Consider the following 23,332-nt stretch of genomic DNA (forward strand, 5'->3'; position numbering starts at 1 on the left):
CAGACTTATGGACATGGGGAGAGTAACATGGAAACTTGCATTACCGTATACAAAATAGATAGCCAACAGGAATTTGCTGTATGGCTCAGGAAACTCAAACAGAGGCTCTATCAACCTAGAGGGGTGGGATGAGAGGGAGATGGAAGGGAGGTTCAAAAGGGAGGGGATATGTGTATACCTATGGCTGATTCAAGTTGAGGTTTGACAGAAAACAACAAAATTCTGTTAAGGATTTATCCAATAAAAAAATAAATTAAAATCTGTTAGGTCAATTGATTTTAAAGTTTTCAAGATTTTTAACATATTGCTCTCTACAAACTTGTACCAGTTTACTTTATTCATAGTATATTAGAGTGATAATTTATCACTTTGCCTGCTTTTAAATGTTTGTAAATAAAAAATAACTCATGTAATTTGCATTTCTTCATTTTCTAGTGAGTTTGAATCCCAACCCTCCTCCCCCTCATTTATTGGTCCTTTGCAGTTGTAGAGTGTGTGGGTCTCTGTATGTATGTGTGTGTATGTGCATATGTGTGTGTGTGTGTATATATATATATATATATGTTTATTCTACATGGGGTGCTTATTTTATATTTTGGTGTTTTAAATTATGTTTCCTCTACTAAAGCTGTAGGTATTGGGGAAAGGCATGAAATTTTAATCCAGCCATATCTGGGCTTAGATTTCTGTTGCCACATGTTTTTTCCATGTGTCTTTGAGCAAACTACCTGTCATCTCTCAGCCTGATGTTCACTGATCTGTGAAATAGGACCAGTATGGGACACTTATTGCAGAAGAGTCACTCTGTGATAGGTGTGATTATCTTCCTCTTCCTCATCTCCTCATTATCACCTTCAGTTCAGTTCAGTAGCTCAGTCATGTCTGACTCCTTGTGACCCCATGAACCGCAGCAAGCCAGGCTTTCCTGTCCATCACCAACTCCCGGAGGTTACTCAAATTCTGTTCATTGGGTCAGTGATGCCATCCAACCATCTCATCTTCTGTCGTCCCCTTCTCCTCCCACCTTCAATCTTTCCCAGCATCAGGGTCTTTTCCAATGAGTCAGTTTTTCACATCAGGTGGCCACAGTATTGGAGTTTCAGCTTCAGCATCAGTCTTTCCAATGAATATTCAGGACTAATTTCCTTTAGGATTGATTCCTTGCAGTCCAAGTGACTCTCAAGAGTCTTCTCCAACACCACAGTTCAAAAGCATCAATTCTTCGGTGTTCAGTTTTCTTTATAGTCCAGCTCTCATGTCCATACATGACTACTGGAAAAACAATAGCTTTGACAAGACAGACCTTTGTCGGCAAAGTAATATCTGTGCTTTTTAATATGCTGTCTAGGTTGGTAATAACTTTCCTTCCAAGGAGCAAGCATTTTAATTTCATGGCTGCAGTCACCATCTGCAGTGATTTTGGAGCCCCCCAAGATAAAATCTGTCACTGTTTCCATTGTTTCTCCATCTATTTGCCATGAAGTGATGGGAACGGATGCCATGATCTTAGTTTTCTGAATGTTGAGTTGTAAGCCAACTTTTTCACTCTCCTCTTTCACTTTCGTCAAGAGACTCTTTAGTTCTTCTTCACTTTCTGCCATAAGGGTGGTGTCATCTGCATATCTGAGGTTATTGATATTTCTCCTGGCAATCTTGATTCCAGCTTGTGCTTTTTCCAGCCCAGCATTTCTCATGATGTACTCTGCACATAAGTTACATAAGCAGGGTGACAATATACAGCTTTGACATACTCCTTTCCCAATTTGGAACCAGTCTGTTGTTCCATGTCCAGTTCTAAGTGTTGCTTCCTGACCTGCATACAGATTTCTCAAGAAGCAGGTCAGGTGGTCTTGTATTCCCATCTCTTGAAGAATTTTCCACAGTTGTTGTGATCCATATAGTCAAAGGCTTTGGCATAGTCAATAAAGCAGAAATAGATGTTTTTCCAGAATTCTCTTGCTTTTTTCACAATCCAACGGATGCTGGCAATTTGTTCTCTGGTTCCTCTGCCTTTTCTCAACCCAGCTTGTACAGATGAATGTTCTCAGTTCATATACTGCTGAATGCTAGCTTGAAGAATTTTGAGCATTACCTTGCTAGCATGTGAAAGGAGCACAATTGTGCAGTAGTTTAAACATTCTTTGGCATTGCTTTTCTTTGGGATTGAAATGAAAACTGACCTTTTCCAGTCCTGTGGCTGCTGAAGAGTTTTCCAAATTTGCTGGCATATTGAGTGCAGCACTTTCACAGCATCATCTTTCAGGATTTGAAATAGCTCAGCTGGAATTCTGTCACCTCCACTACCTTGGTTTGTAGTGATGCTTCCTAAGGCATTCCAGGATTGCTGGCTCTAGGTAAGTGATCACACCATTATGGTTATCTGGTTCATGAAGATCTTTTTTTGCATAGTTCTGTGTATTTTTGCTGCCTCTTCTTATATCTTCTGCTTCTGTTAGGTCCATGCCATTTCTGTCTTTTATTGAACCCATCTTTGCATGAAATGTTCCCTTGGTATCTCTAATTTTCTTCAAGAGATCTCTAGTCTTTCCCATTCTATTGTTTTCCTCTGTTTCTTTGCATTGATCACTGAGGAAGGCTTTCTTATCTCTCCTTTCTATTCTTTGGAACTCTGCATTCAAATGGGTATATCTTTCCTTTTCTCCTTTGCCTTTTGCTTCTCTTCTTTTCACAGCTATTTGTAAGGCCTCCTCAGACAGCCATTTTGCCTTTTTGCGTTTCTTTTTCTTGAGGATGATCTTGATCCCTGCCTCCTGTACAATGTCATGAATCTCTGTCCATCGTTTTTCAGGCACTCTGTCAATCAGATCTAGTCCCTGAATCTATTTGTTACTTCCACTGTATAATTGTAAAGGATCTGATTTAGCTCATACCCAAATAGTCTAGTGGCTTTTCTTACTTTCTTCAATTTAAGTCTGAATTTGGCAATAAGTGTTTATGTATCTGAGCCACAATCTGCTCCCAGTCTTGCTTTTGCTGACTGTATTGAGCTTCTCCATCTCGACTACAAAGAATATAATCAGTCTGATTTCAGTATTGACCATGTGGTGATGTCCATGTGTAAAGTCTTCTCTTTTGTTGTTGGAAGAGGGCGTTTGCTATGACAGTGCGTTCTCTTGGCAAAACTCTATTAGCTTTTGACCTGCTTCCTTTTGCACTCCGAGGCCAAATTTACCTGTTACTTGAGGTAACTCTTGACTTCCTACTTTTGCATTCCAGTCCCCTATAATGAAAAGGACTTTTTTTTGGTGTTAGTTCTAGAAAGTCTTGTAGGTGTTCATAGAACTGTTCAAGTTAAGCTTCTTCAGCATTACTGGTCGGGGCATAGACTTGAATTACTGTGGTATTGAATGGTTTGTCTTGGAAACGAACAGAGATCATTCTGTCGTTTTTGAGACTGCATCCAAGTTCTGCATTTCAGACTCTTTGGTTGGCTATGATGGCTACTTCATTTCTTCTAAGGGATTCTTGCCTACATCAGTAGATATAATGGTCATCTGAGTGAAATTCACCCATTCTAGTCCATTTCAGTTCACTGATTCCTAAAATGTCAATGTTCACTCTTGCCATCTCCTGTTTGACCACTTCCAATTTGCCTTGATTCATGGACCTAACATTCCAGGTTCCTATGCAATATTGTTCTTTCCAGCATGGGACTTGACTTCCATCCCTAGTCACATCCACAGTTGGGTGCTGTTTTTGCTTTGGCTCCATCTCTTCATTCTTTCTGGAGTTTTTTCTCTACTGATCATAGAGCATATCGGGCACCTAGCGACCTGGGGAGCTCATCTTTCAGTGTCCTATCTTTTTGCCTTTTCATACTGTTTGTGGGGTTCTCAAGGCAGGAATACTGAAGTGGTTTGCCATTTTCTTCTCCAGTGGATCACGTTCTGTCAGAACTCTCCACCATGACCCATCCGTCTTTGGTGGCCCTACATCGCATGGCTCATAGTTTCATTGAGTTAGACAAGGCCGTGTTCCATGTAATCAGTTGGTTAGTTTTCTGTGATTGTGATTATCAGTCTGTCCACCCTCTGATGGAGAAAGGTAAGAGGCTTATGGAAGCTTCCTGATAGGAGAGAGTGACTGAGGGGGAAACTGGGTCTTGTTCTGATGGGGTGGGGCCATGCTCAGTAAATCTCTTATCAATTTTCTGTTGAAGGGCAGGGTTGTGTTCCCTCCCTGCTGTTTGACTTGAGGTCAAACTATGGTGGAGGTCATGAAGATAATGGAGACCTCCTTCAAAAGGTCCCATGCCACACACACAAAAAGGGCCTCCTTGTAATAGTTCCATTATCACCTACCTGTCATTTTTTTTTTTTTTTAACAAAATTAAAGAAATGGCTATCCAAGTTTGCTGTTTGCTTGTAAGCAGATTGGGGTGGGTTCTCCTCCCATTCCACCAAATGGTCACTATTGAAATAATCTTTTCTTATGATAGAGCTGATTGGCAAAAATGCATTCTATACATATGTATATACATGTACACACACACACTCACATATATATACACAGACACACACACATATAGGAAAAAGTGGAAATGGCTAGAGTTGGAGTATGCCCAGACACCAGTGAATCAGCTTTTTCTGTCCTGTGTCTGACACTATTTTTTTGCTAAGGCCTGGGTCCCTCTGTTGCATTTTTATATGGCCCTTAGCTACTGCCAGAGTATCAGTCCTCTAAATGCCAGAGCTTGTAGTGGAAGCCAGCAGGCTAGACTAGATGATGAGGAAGATTTTCTTTGCTCATGTTGACAACTTGTCTGTAAAACTTGAACTGCTGTTTGAACGAATGAATGGAGAAACTTTTCAGGAGAGTTTAGTTGCAAATTTTCCAAAAGAAGTCAATTTATCAGACTGTCTCCTTTATAAGGCACTTCTGTCAACAAGCATCTGCTGCGTAAGCACCGTGTCAAGCTCAGTGCCAGGTGGGAGATGCAGTGGGGAATAAGGCTTCTTTGAAGCTTCCAGTTAGTGATAAGATTCAAACATCTAACATTAGTAACAAATAAAAGGAAGGGTATAAGCACTAAGAGATTGACAGAGCACTTGAGTTCTGGAGAAGAAGGAAGTGATCCCATGTTGGAGGATATTGTCACAATAAGGCTTCAAAATAGTGACGAAATCGAGTCCTGTATTTCAAAACAGTGTTTTTTGTTTCTTCCAGTGTGAAAGGGTGAGGTATGTTTTCCTTTGTATTAAGCTTTTCTTTTAAACCTTCTCTGTCAAGTTAACTAGCATGAGGGAAAAGGGCGTTAGACTAACCAAACTTAGGTATCTAACAAACACATTTCCCCTCCATGTGGCAGTAAGGGAGATGAAGACAACATGGGAACAGGTTTTGGTAGTCAGCTTTTACACATTGGTTTGCTTGTGGTTTTTGGCTTGAGAGAGGATAGATACCAACAGATGGATTTTCTCGTGGATGGACCACCATGACCAGAACACAAAACTGAGTGACTGCTCATTCATTAAAAAAAAATAAATAAATTATATAATTAATTTGGCCTCGCTGGGTCCTAGCTGAGGCATGTGGGATCTAGTACCCTGACCAGGGATTGAACCTGGGCCCTTTGCATCGGGAAGCATAGAGTTTTAGCCACTGGACCACCAGGGAAGTTCAGTTCCCTGACTGCTGGGTTTTAATCAGCAAATCTGCGGCAGTTGTGAGCCTGACCCCCAGTCACTTAGCGAGAGTTGGTGCACTTGAGACCACAAAAGAAGCCAACCACTTTTATATATTTATATATTTAAGTCAGCTGTCTAACCAAAAGTGAAATACTTTTAAATTCCTCCTGCCAGTCTCTCAAGCAGAGAACCCAATATTAGATATTATTATATCTATCAAATGTTACACTTTTAGAAATCTAATTATCCTTGACTGTCCTATTCTACCAATACACTTTTATATTAGCATTTCAAAATACATTTTAAAAATAATCAGTTCTACCAAACTGACTTCTCTTGTCAATCACACTCATCTGATCAAAAAGGGAACATTATAGAATTTCTTTCCAGGAGCTAACTGGCCTTTAAAACAGGAGGGCAGTGGTCTTTTTTATTGGTATTATCTAAATAGAATATCAAATTAATTTTAATAATAAATATTCCTTCTTTGGTGATACTTGATTTCTGACGTAACCATCGTGTTTGTGTGTTTAGTCATGTCTGACTCTTTTGTGACCCCATGGACTACAGCCCACCAGGCTCCTCTGTTCATGGAATTTTCCAGGCAAGAATTGCTGGAATGGTTTACCATTTCTTCTCCAGGGGATCTTCCTGACCCAGGGATGGAACCCACATCTCTTATGTCTCCTGCATTGGCAAGCAGACTCGACCACTTGTGCCACCTGGGAAGCCCCGTCTTAATGACATAATCTCAATGATAGTCATTAAGAGTATGTTATTATGTCATCTCTTCTGGAATAAGGCCTTGCAAATGATTATGCTAACTGGGTTTTATCACAGGTTTATTTGGATAGTAGATGACCACTGACAGTCATCTCCAGCTGTGCATATGTGAAGACTTCTTCGTTTCGAAATTGTTTTATTTTAAAGTTTTTTTATGAATGAGGCTCCCTTTTGTCGTGTTTCATTTGTTTAGCAATCCTGACTTAAGATACAGTCCATATATAGATCACTAACAATGATAAAAACTGATTGCTTTTAAGACATTGTACACTGTTAAGAGTAGATGGTATTGATTGTGGTAAATATTTCACAAGATATACTTACAGCATAACATCATGTTGTTACAAAGATATAATTTCAATTTGTTAATCATACTTTGATAAAGCTGAAAAACAGAAACCAAAACCAACAAGTAGTACAAAGATGAATAAAAGTACCCCAGACCTAGGGGGCTGAAATTTTATTTGAACAGAAAATGTGATCACTGATAAATATAATATATAGCCTGAGAGGAATTCTATAGGAGAGACCCAAAAAAAGCTGGAAGAAGTTTTGCAGACATATCACAAAATAGTCATCATTTTTGCACGATGGGGTGAATGAACAGAAGTAGTGCCAGATAATGGCTGGCAAGGTGGGCTGGAGTCAGATCTTGGAGAATTTTGATGTCCTTCTAAATATGTGAACTATATTCCTTTGGGAGTGGAGAACCTTGGGAAGCTTTTTAGAATGTCGTCCCAGTTACACCCCCTCAGGAAAGGAATGCTTGGTCGTTATACAGAATTGGAGAGCGCAGACAAGGTGTGCAGAAGAAATGTGAAATCACTCATAGGTTCACTCTCTGTTCCCCACCCCAGCCCCGCCTCCCAAGCTTGCTGTAGCTAAGAATGGGAGACACTGCATTTTTCTTTTGGGGCCCGTGAAGTTTGAGGTGTTACGGAGGCACTGTACTGGCCCAGCAGTGTGGACTCTGTACAAGTCAGGCACTTGTGTAGCAGTAATTGTTGCATCCTCTTCTCTGCAGAGCAGTCACCTGGTTTTTTTTAACTATGTACCACTTAGCTTTGTTGGCATCTTTATTTGTACAGACAGTTTCTGAGGTTGTGGAGACAATTGATTTAAGAAGCATAGTGGTTAACACAGTATTTACAAAGTCATCATTTCTATTACAAGATATATGAGGTCAAAGTTAGTGTGATTCAAGGGTCAGTGATCCCCAGCTTTGACCATTAATCCTATGGTAATGGAAGTGGTGGCAGCTTTCACCTCAGACACACCAAGAATTAATGTGACAGCCCTGTCCTCCACGTGTTTTGACAAAGATTGCCCATTATCTTGTTTCCCTTGAAGCACTCCTGCCCTTTAGGCTTTGCCAGTAAATAAGAGAAGAATGAGACGGATACCATTTGTAGATTTAGTGTTCTGCTGACATTTTCAACAGTGATCCAGAATCAATTACACTGGACCGTAGTTCCTGGAGAAGACTAAGTGGAAGGGACAGTTTGTTTATAAGAAAGCAGAGTCCCTCCTGCTTTGTGGGGGTAACATGAGACCTTTTGACGCTGGACCACAGCTGTGCTGCATGCAGTAAAGTTCCTGTTGCATCCAGTCTTAGGTTTACAAGCTCAGCCCTGCGCGCAGCACCAGTGTCGTCATGCATACATGCATTCCCTAACAATTGGTTGTTTGTTCTTCTGTCTTGTTTGTCAGTTTTTTCCACCATGTGATGTCTGGCCTCAGCTTGCAGAGTTTAAAAATGAAGCATATTTTACTCATGACCTTTATAGAAATTAAAATTTTCAGTTGACTCTGTAAGTCTCGGTTAATGCTAGAAATGCTTGCTAAGAGATTTTTTTTTTTTAAACTTTATCAGCATTTGAACCTGTTGGAGATTTTGAAAAATTGTGCAACCTTTGCTTTTATTATTTGGCCTCTGGTAAAAGGTGGTAAGGGCTTCCCAGGTGGCTCGGTGGTAAAGAATCTTCTTGCCAGTATAGGAAACACAGGAGACAAAGGTTTGATCCCTGGGTTCGGAAGATCCCCTGGAGAAGGAAATGGCAATCTGCTCCATTATTCTTGCCTGGAAAATTCCTTAGACAGAGGAGCCTGTTGGGCTACAGGCCATGTAGTCACAAAGAATTGGACATGACTGAGTGACTGAGGATGGATGCAGAAGGTGATAAACCTCAAGTAGAGATTCTCTCCTCCAGAGATGGACACGCTCCTACTAAAGTGCAAGATTCTAGATAGGCCTTTATCTCATAGACATAATTTCTACATAATTTCACCCTAGCAGTTCAGCAAAGATAAATCTTTTATTGCCATTGCCACTCACATGCCTCTGTGTCTCAGCTGACCTTGGAAGAGGAGCTTCCGCTCCCAGGACCTTGGTTTACTCATGGTCCTTCTGAGGCGGATGATGCCTCAGCTCTTTTTGCTTCCCAGTCCCTGTGTGCGGGCAGCATGGCACGTTCCTGCCTGCCTTCTGTTGTCCTGAGAATGGCTGGCCACACCAGCAGGGGCACCTTAGGCAAAATCTCTCAGTGCCTTGAGGACTTAGGCTCTCACTACGTCCCCTCATAGGAATGACAGTATAGGATCTCTAGAGCTTCTAACTCATCCCGCCTTCCGACTCTGCTCCCCTCTAAGCCTCTTCATAAGCTCCCGTTCTCTTTCAAGGTTGTTGTTCAGTCAAGGTGACAGCACATGAATCTTATTCACACAATGAATCCTGTATCACAAAGCTCTCCCTATATACTTTTTTCCATCTCTTATTCACCACTCCAGCTTTGCCTAGATCGAATTGCTTTGTCCATAATTCTGGTGTTCTCTCTCATTCCTACCTTGAATATAGTATTTGTTCTCCCGGAATGCCTTTCACATGCCTCCCCTTCCCCACTTATTATTTGCTAATGGTAAGGATAGCTGACTAAAGTCTGCTTTTAAGGATCTTTCTGGAGATCCTTTCTTGGTTACACCTCTCCTCCCCTGTCTCTCAGGCAGGCTTAGATGCACATACTCCTAAAAAATTATTGCTTAAGCATGCTGTTTTTTTAGTCTCTATATATCATAACCATTTTACATCAAGACATGGTCCATACATGTGTGTATGTATGTGTTCAAATCAAACTGAAAGGTTTAAAGTATAATACCCTTAGTAAAATTGTAATGAACACTGATGTTTTCTATTATATTTTTTCTGTTTAATTTTCTCAATGCTATTCATGACCCATTAGCCTGATTTTACAACAAACCACTGGCCCCAAATAACTGTACTTTGTTCTGTGGTGAAGACTTGCAGTGTGGGGTATCAGTCAGAGTCCAAGCAGAGAAACAGTAGGAGATACATATAAAGAGGTTTATTTCAGTCAGTTGGCTTACACAAATGTAAGCGTGCAAGGTTGAAATCTGTAGGGCAGGCCATCAAGATGGGAGGGAGGGCGGAACTCTGTAACAGACTGAAGCTGCTGTCCAAAGGCAGAACTTCCTCCAGTAAGCCTCAACTCTGCTCTTAAGGCCCTTCAACTGATTCGATGAGGCTTACCCCGATTTTCTAGGATAATCTCCCTTACTTTTTTTTTTGGCTCTACCAAGTGGCATGTGGGATCTTAGTTGCCGGACCAGGGATTGAACCTGTGCTCTCTTCATTGGAAATACAGTGTCTTAACCACTGGACCCTCCCTTACTTAAACTCAACTGATTTTGGACTTTAATCACATCTACAAAATACCTTACAGTGAACCTAGATTACTGTTTAATTAAATAACTGGGGGCTGAAGCCTAATCTAATCAAGTTGACATATCAAAAGACCATCACAGTAGGTACGAGGAGCTTGCTCTTCAGCCCATTTTGTTTAAAGAGTAGAAATCAATTTTAGTTCACCCACCTCTAGTATACTTTACATCACGTTGCTTTCTTCTGCTGTACTCAAGTTAGCCTCCTTGAGATCCTTACCCACTGATTGGCTGTTATTTAGTCACATCCATGTTTTCGCATTTTCTCCCGTCACCCTGGAGAGATGCACCAGTTCTAACAGTTTTACAGTGCTGTTCTGTGATTAGTCGCTCCATCTTGGCTGACTCTTTGTGACTCCCATGGTCTGTAGCCTGCCAGGCTCCTCTGTCCATCCGGCTTCTCCAGGCAAGAATACTAGAGTAGGTTAGTTATGCCTTCCTCCAGGAGATCTTCCCAACCCAGGGACTGAGCACAGGTCTCCCGCACTGCAGGTGGACTCTTTACCATCTGAACCAGCAGGGAAAGGGCTCCTTCTGCTTTTAACCTGAACCATTATTTCTGATGATATTTTTGAACAGATGATCAAGTTCCCTGCAAGGCTCTTTCTTTTACTCTATTTCCAGGCAAAATTCTGGCTCTGGAATATACTTCCCAAGGTTGTTAAAACCTCGAAGTTTAGTATTTAGTCCTCATGATACCCCATAGCCCTCATATCAGAGGTGCAGTCACCCTTGGGACCTTTGCATGGGTGAGAGTAACCTTCTGTACATGACTCTTATACCGTGGAAAGTCTCTTTTCCCAACCTTCAACCGTCTTTGGTGTGGCCTGTGACTCCCTTTCTCCTCTTTAACCTCACTACCCCATACATGCTGTAGTGCTCACCTCCATCTGTTTTCTTATTTAGATAATTCAAAATAATCTCACTCCATGGGCCTTTTGAAGCACAGTGCTGGGTCTGGTAGTGAAAGAAGTGAATACTAACTGCTAAGACAAATCTGAGAACAGACTCTGACTTATTGGCTTGACCTGTTGCATCTGTACAGGAGTATTACCTTCTGTGAATGGGAAGTTATTTCTCTAGGAGATTATCCTGCCCCCCGAAAAGTTGCCAAGTGGTGCTAATTAGTTAACTTTTTCCTGTGATGAAGATACCTGTCCAGTGGGAACTGGACCAAGGCCACCAGTTTATTTCATGCTGGCCACTGGTTGTCAGTTTGAAAAGCATATGTCTTGTTTAAACTAAAAGTCTGGCTGAGCTGAAAGAGAACGTTGCTAATTTCTCATGGATGTGTTTAAATGTTTATTACAGTTTGAAAAATACCAAGAAAACATGAACATCTGTGGAACTGTCCAGTTTTCTGTTCAGCTGTTTACTGGAAAAACTCACGTTTTTGGACAAATTGTCCAAGTTTAAAATAAGCGAAGTTTATATTTATTTATGATGGAATTTCTTTTTAATTACTCTAGTGGCATGAGCTGATTTTGTAAGGAGATATTAAGCTTATTTTTAAGATTTTTCAAGGACTTTAACTATATACATATTTGTAGATAAATGTGCTAATTATAACTGACTTCTAGTTTGTCAAAATGAAGAGATATAGGACTTTCTAATCTTTTTATTTCACTGATAATTTCTGTGTATGTGACCTTAATAAAACTCCACTTACTTTTAAGTATTCTTTCATAAAAAGTTTTCTTATATTTAGCTTATCTTTCTACAGAGTCAACCATTGCTATTTTAAATTTGAAGAATTTACCTTCTCCATATTTCATTGTTGATTATCTACAAGTATGAAGTAATTGGTGCCATTGATAATACAAAAATGTATGTTTAATTTTATCCTGGGTTTTGTGTACATTCCATGAAAGTGTCTGGGGATATAAAAATTTACAACACTCCAGTGATATATAGAGAGGCACTATCTAGATATGATTATCTCAGTTAGATGTCAAGCTTTTGGAGCCAAAGAGTATTCTATTTTAAGGACTTTGTGATAGTTAATTTTATGTGTCAACTTGTCTAGGCCACGGTGGCCAGATGTTTTAGATCACGTATTATTTTAGATGTTTTTGTGACGCTGTTTTTGAACGAGGTTAACATCTAAATTAGTAGACTTTGAGTACAGTTAAGTAAATTGCCCTCTGTGATGTGGGTGGGACTCATCCAACTGGTTGAAGGCTTTATAGTGTGGCTCAGACGGTAAAGCATCTGTCTACAATGTGGGAGACCTGGGTTCGATCCCTGGGTTGGGAAGATCCCCTGGAGAAAGAAATGGCGATCCACTCCAGTACTATTGCCTGGAAAATCCCATGGACAGAGGAGCCTGGTAGGCTACAGTCCATGGGGCCGCAAAGAGTTGGACACGACTGAGCGACTTCACTTTCACTTTTCTTTCTGACTTCCCGTGAGGCAGAGAGAATCCTTTGGACCTGAACTCCCAAGAGCAGTTTTTCCCTGTGTCTCCAGCTTGCCACTGTACAGATTTTGGATTTGTCAGTCTCTATAGTGACATGAGCCAATTCCTTAAAATAAATCTGCTAAGTCACTTCAGTCGTGTCCGACTCTGTGTGACCCCATAGACGGCAGCCCATCACGCTCCCCCGTTCCTAGGATTCTCCAGGCAAGAACACTGGAGTGGGTTGCCGTTTCCGTCTCCAATGCATGAAAGTGAAAAGTGAAAGAGAAGTCGCTCAGTCGTGTCTGACTCTTTGTGACACCATGGACTGCAGCCCATCAGGCTCCTCCGTCCATGGGATTCTCCAGGCAAGAGTACTGGAGTGGGGTGCCATAATACAAATATGAGGGCTGGTGGCTTAGACAGTAAAGAATCTGCCTGCAATCCTGGGTCAGGGAACATCTTATACACATACACCTCCTGTTGGTTGTGTTTCTCTGGAGAAACCTGATGAATATAGGCCTCTTTGTGTTGCCTTTTGATCAGCCTGTCCTCTACCTCCTGTTATGTCAAGTATATTTGTTTTTTCACTTCCTGTTCTTTAGTTATTCATGAAGCCACTAGGCTTGCAACTAGTGAAATACACCTTTTGTCCTTACAGACTTTGTCTTTACTAGTTATCCTCATATATGCCATGTATATTGTTCTCTGAGTTCTGAATTTCTCATGTAAAACTATGAAAAGTAAATACCCTCCTTTTTTCTGCCTTATTTACTGGATCAGTTGGTACAAGAGTTAAAGACTATTTCCGTAAAGCCTTATATTGTCTGTAACTTACTTTCAGTTATTACAACATACACACCACCATATTTATGGGTATAGCTTTCTTTTAGGAGTCTTTAGTTAGCACTCTAGGATCTTCACTCAAGGATTAGTATTTGAAAGAACCTAATTAGATGTCTACACTCCAGAGATGCATACTTTAAATCTGCATAGGAAGGTTTATTAATGTTAGGAATGTTACAGATAATTGGTTAAATGAGTGATATTGAAAATAGGTGGATTGGTTTTAGAAATATTTTATATAAATGGGTTTTGATTCAAGCAAGCTAAGGTTTTGCAGGAGTGTCTAACTCTCTTATTCATTTGGTCTTTTTTTCTGAAATGTAGGATTTTGTTGACAGATCCAGTTAGGTTAGAGACATTCTACTGTGGAATATTGTCACAGTTGCTTTAAGCATGCCTCCATGCAGGTTACTTGTCAGAGTAACTGAAGGACAGAAATCTGAGACTTTACTGAGCATGCAGGATACAGCTGTGGGTCTGTTTTTTCATCCTCCTACTCATCAATGTGTTTATATTCATCAGAAAGCTCTCACCTATTTAGAATCTTTGGACACTGCCAGTGCTTACCCGCAAATGCCTGATGATTTTAAGCTCCAGTTTGGCTTATGTCAGTTTGCACCGAGATCCTAACATACTCCCTGGCACACACTAGGCAATCTAGAAACGATAATTCTTAACATTGTAAATCAGTGTGTGAAGGAAAGGAAACTGAAGTTTTGTGTACATTGTTCTAAGGCTGTCAGGATCCTCCTTTCTGACGATGGTTTATCACCAAATTTGTTTTTAAAAACTTTGAGGTGGACTGTCTTCTCTTAGTTTCGATTTATAGAGTCCCTTAAGCAGAGCTGCTAGAATCATGTGAAGGTGAGTTAGAGTTCTGCCAAGGAAGCTTGTGATAAGTGGGGCCCATTTGTGGAAGCATGTGAATGCTTGGCGAATCTCCACGAGCATGCTGTGCCAAGCCATCATCTGAAATGCAGCTTGCTAGGACCGGGAACACTTTCCACCTTTGATGTGCCAGGAGATGACACAGAACACAGGCGACAGGCAGAACTGAAACCCTGGGGAAGCCTTGTGGGAGATTCCTTCCAGTCAGCATTTACAGAGAATCCTGGACTCATTTTGACCTGCATTGATTAAAGAAAATGTGTTGTCAGGAAGTAAAGGAAATCAGGTTTTTTTCCCTTATTGTTGAAAAAAGGTTGCTGTTGTTTTGAAAAAGTGTTGGAGCTCCAATTACTGGAAATGTGAAAAAGAATGGTTCTAGTTGAAATCTTATAAGCTAATTTTAACTTTATTTATTTTTCATAACTTTGGGTTGCAGGGTCAGAAATGTCATTGCTAACTGTATTTGTAAACTTGTTATCCCTAAAAGCCTGCCTCTGCTGCAAAGCAAGGGATAAGGTCTTGTTTTGTTTCCTTTGATCAAGGAATAGAATATCGCTTGTTGGCTCTGAAACAAGAAGTCTTAAATTTAAACATCCTTTTGCTTTTCTCAGTGAAATAACACAGAAACAATGTAAAGGTGACTGAACTAAATATATGTGTATATCTCTTGAATGGTGCTGAATATTAGGACACAGGATGCTGTTGGCCTTTAGTTTTTTGCATTTTTGCATTGCAGCAATATCATGATGGGGTTTTGATTATTATTTGCATAATTAACTGTTCATATATATTTATAGAGCAGTTGTAATATAAATAAAAATGATAGAACTATTGTAAGAATACTGAATGAGTCATGACCATGTTGACGAAAGGGAAAGTCTTACCTAGGTCAATTTTCCTTTCATCTCTGAGGTTCTTCCTGGTCAAGGCAAAACAAAGCCTAGCAAATAACAAGCCATTGTGTAATGATACTATATTGCCCTGGACATAGGTAGGGGTTTTGGCAGGCCAGTCTACACTGTAATACCAAATTAGTCTAGTAGATTTTTGTTCCAAGGGCATTAAGCATCATAGTGAATGAAACATTCAACACTTATTTGTAAATAAGAGTATGAGATGAGTGTAGGTATCTAGGGAAATATTATTATCTCTGATTACCCTGGGAAAGCTTTCACTCCCCTTACATTTAACCCAGCATAATTATTTGGATTGTCTCATTTCATTTTCACAGCAACTTTATATGATAGGTATTATTATTATAATAGCCATTTTGTAAATAATCAAACAGGCTTAGAGTGATTTTACTGTTTGGCAATAGTTACATGGCTAGGAAATTTAGATTAAAGTTAGGGTCATACCAATTGAGAGTATATGTAAACCTATATATATGGGCTTCCCTGGTAGCTCAGCTGGTCAAGAATCCTCCTGCAGTGCAGGAGACTCCAGTTCAGTTCCTGGGTGGGGAAGATTTGCTGGAGAAGGGATAGGCTACCCATTCCAGTATTTTTGGGCTGCCCTGGTGGCTCAGCTGGTAAGGAATGTGCCTGCAATGTAGGAGACCTGGGTTTGTTCCCTGGGTTGGGAAGATCACCTGGAAAAGGGAAAGGCTACCCACTCCAGTATTCTGGCCTGGAGAATTCCATGGACTGTATTATAGTCCATGGGGTTCCAAAGAGTCAGACACGACTGAGTGACTTTCACTCACTATATATGAATATATAGAGATAGAGGAGTAGATACATATGGATATAGATATAAATATATCTGCTGTGTGCCTTTTTGGTTAAGTAAGTAATATATGAGCCTTTGGCTAAGTAATTTCAGAGCCTTTCATGTCTGCAGAGATAGATCTTTCTTATCATTGCATGAAATTACATCTTTGTAAATACTATAACATAGTAAGACATTTTCTCTATCTTTGAACATTTATATAATTTTCCATCTTGGGGAATTACAAATGGTTCTTTAATGAACTTCCTTGCACAGATATCTGCACACTTGTAAATATCTCTATAAATACTTACATGTAGCATTATTGGATCAAAGGCATTTGCATTTACAATCTTGATAGCTAATTTCAAATTTTGACTTTTTCCCTGCTTTTTCAAGAGTATTTCTCCTATATCCTCACAAACACTAGATGTTGCAGGCTTTTTGAAAAAGTCATCCTATAGGTGAATATATTGCATTTCCTTCTTAAATTAATTTTTAAGAAGAAAATTTTTAATGAAATTGAGCATCTTTACATCATTTATTGAACAGTAGTGTTTCTTTGTTGAATTCTCAGTTTCCTTCTCCCTACTTACAGATGTAGTTTTTAAGGTGATAAAACATTTCTTATATTACAAATGTTCATATTTCATCTTGATATTTGGCAATATATTCTCCTAATATTTGACCTGTTTTATGATTTCATTATGGTGTAGTGTTACCTAGAAGTTTTTAGCATTAATTTTTAATCAAATACTTTATTTTCCTTAGGCTTTTTAGGATCCGTGGTTTTTGGGGAAGATTCTCTCTTGCCCGTTAAAAACATTGTTGCATCTTTTCTTTTAGCAGTTTGTTGCTGTTCAGTCACTAAGTTGTCCAACTCTTTGCAACCCCATGGACTGCAGCACACCAGGCTTCTGTGTCCTCTGCTGTCTCCTGGGGTTTGCTCAACTTCATGTTCATTGAGTTGGTGCTGCTTTATAACTGTCTCATCTTCTACCACCCTCTGCTCCTTTTACCTTCAATCTTTCCCAGCATCAGGATCTTTTCCAGTGAGTTGGCTCTTCACATCAGGTAGCCAAATTATTGCAGCTACAGCTTCAGCATCAGTCCTTCCAAAGAGTATTCAGGGTTGATTTCCTTTAGGATTGACTGATTTGGTCTTCTTGCAGTCCAAGGGACCCTCAAGAGTCTTCTCAAGCGCCACAATTCAAAAGCATCAGTTTTTGGTGCTCAGCCTTCTTATGGTCCAACACTCACATCCGTTCATGACTACTGGAAAAACAATGACTTTGACTAGATGGAACCTTTGTTAGCATAGTGATGTCTTTGCTTTTTAACACTCTGTCTAGGTTTGTCATAGTTTTAATTCCAAGAAGCAAGCATCTTTTAATTTAATGGTTGCAGTCACCATCTGTGATGATCTTGGAGCTCAAGAAAAGAAAATCTGTGTGTCATTGTTCCCACTTTTCCCCCATCTATTTGCTGTGAAATGATGGGACCAAATGCCATGATCTTAGTTTTTTTTAATGTTGAGTTTTAAGCCAGCTTTTTCACTCTCCTCTTTTACCCTCATTGAGAGGCTCTTTAGTTCATCTTTTCTGCCATTAGAATGGTATCATCTGCATATGTGAAGCTGTTGATATTTCTCCCAGCAATCTTGATTTCAGCTTATGGCTCATCCAACCTGGAATTTCTCATGATGTACTCTGCTTGTAAGTTAAATAAACAGAGTGACAATATACAGCCTTGTCTTAACTCCTTTCCCAATTTTGAACCAGTCATTTGTTACATGTAAGGTTCTAACAGTTGCTTCTTGCCCCGCATACAGGTTTCTCAGGAGACAGGTAAGGTGGTCTGATATTCCCATCTGTTTTAAGGAGTTGCCATGGTTTGTTATGATCCATGTAGTCTAAGACCTTCTCATAGTCGCAGAAGCAGAAATAATTGTTTTTCTGGAATTCCTTTGCTTCCTCTGTTGTCCAGTGAATGTTGACAGTTTGTTGCCTGGTTCCTCGACCATTTCTAAACCCAGCTTCTACAACTGGAAGTTCTTGTTACACATACTGCTGAAGCCTAACTTGAAGGATTTTGAGTGTAACCTTACTAGCATGAGAAATGCATGTAATTGTTTGGTAGTTTGAAATTTATCAGTTTAATAATTTATAATTTTTTTGTCCTTAGCCAATGTAAAATTTACTTTTGTTAATCATATGAAATAGGAATTCGTTTTTCCAGGAGGATATCTCATTCTTTCCCTACTATTTTTTGAATAGATCACCCAAACTAATTTGAGTAGAAAAGTAGAGGAGAGAAACAGAAACTACAAAATAGATCTGTCTTTGGGCAAAGTATATTGCATTAGTAAATGAGGTTTTATTATCTCTTCTGATATCTGATAAGGTCTGTTTCCATTCTTATTCTTAGTTTGCAAACAGCTTCCTAGTTTCCAGGAATAATACTAGTAGAATTTCAATTTTGATTGCCCTGTATTCATAAATTAAATTGGGGCAAATAGACATTTACAGTAATTTAGGATCATAGGTGATTTTACAATATTAAGGATTTTAATCGAAGAACATAAAATGGCATTACACTTACTCAGGGCTTTTTTAATTTTTCAGTTACGTTTTAAAGATAAGGATACCCTTGCACATTTATAATCATTAATTTTATAATTCATGATCTTGTCTATTATATTTTCTAAAATGACTATGGATTTTTTGGTCAGTTTCCAAATTCTGTTTTCACTGAACTCTTTTTTTTTTTTTTCTTTTTCCAAAGGCAAGACAACACTGTTTTAATTTCTTTAAAATGACATTAGTATTTCTGTCTGTAGGTCTCACAATAAATTTGAGGTTGTATGATAATTTATCACAGATATAATAGTTAGGGAACTACATTTCTAGAAACACACTTGCTTTTCTTGTAATTGTCCTCTTCATTTATAGTAGAATTAGCCCAAGTTTGGCTTGTGTAAGTTTAAGAGAATGATTTTTTTACATGAGTGAGGGAATGTAGAAATCACTGAACTCTTGTTCTAAATTTTTCTGTTTAACCTCTTGGATTCTCCAGGTAAACAAAAGCTTAATTCACAAATAATGAATTCTGGCATTTTTTTTTCATGTATTTATAAGGGTGCCCACATAATTAACCAGACAGTGAACAAGCTGAGGATGAAAGATATATTACATTATTTGTTCTCTACAGAATGAAATGGTGATATGGTCCTCTGATTGCTAGATGCCTCAACATTATTTAAAAAATTATTTTCCAGCCTGTAGTTATATAGTTAGTTTTCAGTTTGTTTTATTTAATTTTGGGATATCCCTAAATGATCGTTATAAACCAGCCTTTTTGAGGAAGAATATTTGCTAGCAGGTGTGTGTATACACACACAGTTCAGTTCAGTTCAGTTCAGTCGCTCAGTCGTGTCTGACTCTTTGTGTCCCCAAGAACTGCAGGACGCCAGGCATCCCTATCCATCACCAAGTCCTGGAGTTTACTCAAACTTAAGTCCATTGAGGCAGTGGTGCCATCCAGCCATCTCATCCTCTGTCATCCCCTCCTCCTCCTGCCCTCAATATTTCCTGGCATCAGGGTCTTTTCAAATGAGTCAGCTCTTCACATCAGGTGGCCAAAGTATTGGAGTTTCAGCTTCAACATCAGTCCTTCCAATGAATACCCAGGACTGATCTCCTCTAGGATGGACTGGTTGGATCTCCTTGCAGTCCAAGGGACTCTTCAAGAGTCTTCTCCAACACCACAGTTCAAAAGCATCAATTCTTCAGTGCTCAGCTTTCTATATAGTCCAACTCTCACATCCGTATATGACTACCGGAAAAACCATAGCTTTGACTAGGCAGACCTTTGTTGGCAAAGTAACGTCTCTGCTTTTTAATATGTTGTCTAGATTGGTCATAACTTTCCTTCCAAGGAGTAAGCGTCTTTTAATTTTATGGCAGCAGTCACCATCTGCAGTGATTTTGGAGCCCCAAAAAATAAAGTCTGACACTGTTTCCACTGTTTCCCCATCTATGTGCCATGAAGTGATGGGACCAGATGTGAGAGCTGGACTGTGAAGAAGGCTGAGCGCCGAAGAATTGATGCTTTTGAACTGTGGTGTTGACGAAGACTCTTGAGAGTCCCTTGGACTGCAAGGAGATCCAACCAGTCCATCCTAAAGGAGATCAGTCCTGGGTGTTCATTGGAAGGACTGATGCTAAAGCTGAAACTTGAATACTTTGGCTACCTCATGCCAAGAGTTGACTCATTGAAGAAGACCCTGATGCTGGGAGGGATTAGGGGCAGGAGGAGAAGGGGACGACAGAAGATGAGATGGCTGGATGGGATCACTGACGATGGATATGAGTTTGAGTAAATTCTGGGAGTTGGTGATGGACAGGGAGGCCTGGCATGCTGTGATTCATGGGGTTGCAAAGAGTCAGACACGAATGAGTGATTGAACTGAACTGAACTGATGGGACCAGATGCCATGATCTTAGTTTTCTGAATGTTGAGCTTTAAGCCAACCTTTTCCCTCTCCTTTTTCACTTTCATCAAGAGGCTTTTTAGTTCCTCTTCACTTTCTGCCATAAGGGTGATATCATCTGCATATCTGAGTTTATTGGTATTTCTCCCAGCAATCTTGATTCCATCTTGTATTTCTTGCAGCATTTCTCATGATGTACTCTGTGTATAAGTTAAATAAGCAGGGTGACAATATTTAGCCTTGACATATTTTTTTTCCTATTTGGAACCAGTCTGTTGTTCCATGTCCAGTTCTGACAGTTTTTCCTGACTTGCTTACAGGTTTCTCAGGAGGCACGTCTGGAAGTCTGGTATTCCCATATCTTTCAGAATTTTCCAGCTTATTGTGATCCACACAGTCCAAGGCTTTGGCATAGTCAATAAAGCAGAAAAAAATGTTTTTCTGGAACTCTCTTGCTTTTCCGATGATCCAGCGGATGCTGGCAATTTGATCTCTGGTTCCTCTGCCTTTTCTAAAACCAGCTTGAACATCTGGAAGTTGAATTTTAAGCATTACTTTCCTAGCGTGTGAGATGAGTGCAATTGTGTGGTAGTTTGAGCGTTCTTTGGCATTGTCTTTCTTTGAGATTGGAATGAAAACTGACCTTTTCTAGTCCTGTGGCCACTGCTGAGTTTTCCAAATTTGCTGACATGTTGAGTGCAGCACTTTCACAGCATCATCTTTCAGGATTCAAAATAGCTCAACTGGAATTCCATCACCTCCACTAGCTTTGTTCGTAGTGATACTTTCTAAGGCCCACTTGACTTCACATTCCAGGATGTCTGGCTCTAGGTGAGTGATCACACCATTGTGATTATCTGGGTCATGAAGAAGATCTTTTTTGTATATTTCTTCTGTGTATTCTTGCCACCTCTTCTTAATATCTTCTGCTTCTGTTAGTTCCATACCATTTCTGTCCTTTTTTGAGCCCATCTTTGCATGAAATGTTCCCTTGGTATCTCTAATTTTCTTGAAGGGATCTCTAGTCTTTCTCATTCTATCATTTTCCTCTATTTCTTTGCATTGATTGTTGAGGAAGGCTTTCTTATCCCTCCTTGTTATTCTTTGGAAATCTGTATTCAAATGGATATAGCTTTCCTTTTCCTCCTTTGCTTTTCGCTTCTCTTCTTTTCACAGCTGTTTGTAAGGCCTCCTCAGACAGCCATTTTGCTTTTTTGCATTTCCTTTTCTTGGGGATGGTCTTGATCCCTGTCTCCTGTACAATATCATGAACCTCCATCCATAGTTCATCAGGCACTCTGTCTATCAGATCTAGTCCCTCAAATCTATTTCTCACTTCCACTGTATACACACACACATACACATATATACCTATATAAAAATACATATGCATTATTTTATTCACCTATTAAAAATGCAGGAGTAAAGTTGAGTTATATTGTGGTATGAATATCATTTAAATCCTTGTTTAGCAATCATATAATTGAACCTATTAGCAGAAGTATTGTGGCAGACATTAATGGAATAATTTCCAGTCATCACTGTCAGTAGTTTCCAGGACCTGTATGTTCCAGATCCAATTACTTTTTTGTGTGTGTTACTAAAATTTGTTTCTCTAGGCATGCTATATTGTGATCCATTCAATTGTCCATGTTTTCCAAAAGATACAGATTTTTTCTAGTGTCTTATATTTGAAATAATCATTTCACCTCTTCTACATTTGAATATATAAATCCTTGTTTATTCTTTAGGATTCAGCTCAGATAGTGCCCCTTCCATGAAATTCTTCCCTTTCTCTGAACAACAAAAAAATTGCTTGGTATATTCTTTTGTTACATCAATTATCACATATGTGGTAGTTGTTTTTTATTTCTGTGTCCCTACTAAACTGTGAGCATCTTGAGAATGTGCTTTCTTCTGTGTCTAGCATAATGCCTGGCATAGAGCTGGTACTGTATAAATTTTTGATGCATGAATATATGTGAATACATGATTACCAAAACATATAAGGGAAATGAAAGATCAAAAAGGCTGTCTTAGAAAAAGTCATAAACCTGACAATTTAAGAAAAACACTAGAAGGTTCTATGGAAGGGGCATAGGAAGCATATTTTATGAAAAGATTAATTTCACAGATAAAAACCCCATAGTCTAGAAGTGTTCCTTTTGATGCAGAAATGTTTATTGTGGTGGAGAAATGTGGTAGAGACCAACTGTGAACGGTACATGGCTATGAAAATATGTTGAAAGTCAGGAACAAAGGCTATAAATGACACGATTTTGAAAAGTATGTAGACTGAGGAACCACACTACATGTGTTTCTGTGTATCCAATATGTGATTCTGGTTTATAGACTACCATATATAGCATATAAGAGGTGCCAGTTTTCCAGCAATATGAATGTAAACCACATCTGGACTAGCAGGGCCAGCTTGATAGACAATAGACTTGATTTCTTCCATCTTTGACCTTCAGTCCTGCTTTCTACGTTTATTATCACTTTTTATGCATATTTTTTAAAAAACTGCTCACTCTGAGATTTTAAATTTTGGAAGACATGACAGAGTTTTGTCAGGCACAGTTTGAATACTTCATAACTATTGAATTTAATTGAAAATGTCAGTTTTTATCATGCAAATTAATTTGGTTTGATGAATTATATATTTCTTTCTTTTGAATATTCTTTAATGTATTAAGTGAGGGATTGTAAACCAACTTCCAGTTACTTTTAAAATAAATCAAATATTTCAGCAGAAATAAGGATAATACGTTTCTTATGGCTACATTTGAAGACCACATGTAATGATCTTTTGAATGATTTAGGTCAGGAAGA

At 39.2% G+C, this 23,332-nt stretch overlaps 1 protein-coding gene across 4 annotated transcripts in view; it reads left to right on the forward strand.

Annotated features, from left to right (window-relative positions):
* The window catches only part of PPP1R9A (protein phosphatase 1 regulatory subunit 9A), a 333,750-nt gene that overhangs the window by 156,619 nt on the left and 153,799 nt on the right, over positions 1–23,332 (forward strand). The gene's annotated exons all lie outside the window — the stretch shown is intronic.

The sequence above is a fragment of the Capricornis sumatraensis genome, chromosome 5 (assembly GCF_032405125.1).
Source record: "Capricornis sumatraensis isolate serow.1 chromosome 5, serow.2, whole genome shotgun sequence".
Classification (NCBI taxonomy): Eukaryota; Metazoa; Chordata; class Mammalia; order Artiodactyla; family Bovidae; genus Capricornis; species Capricornis sumatraensis.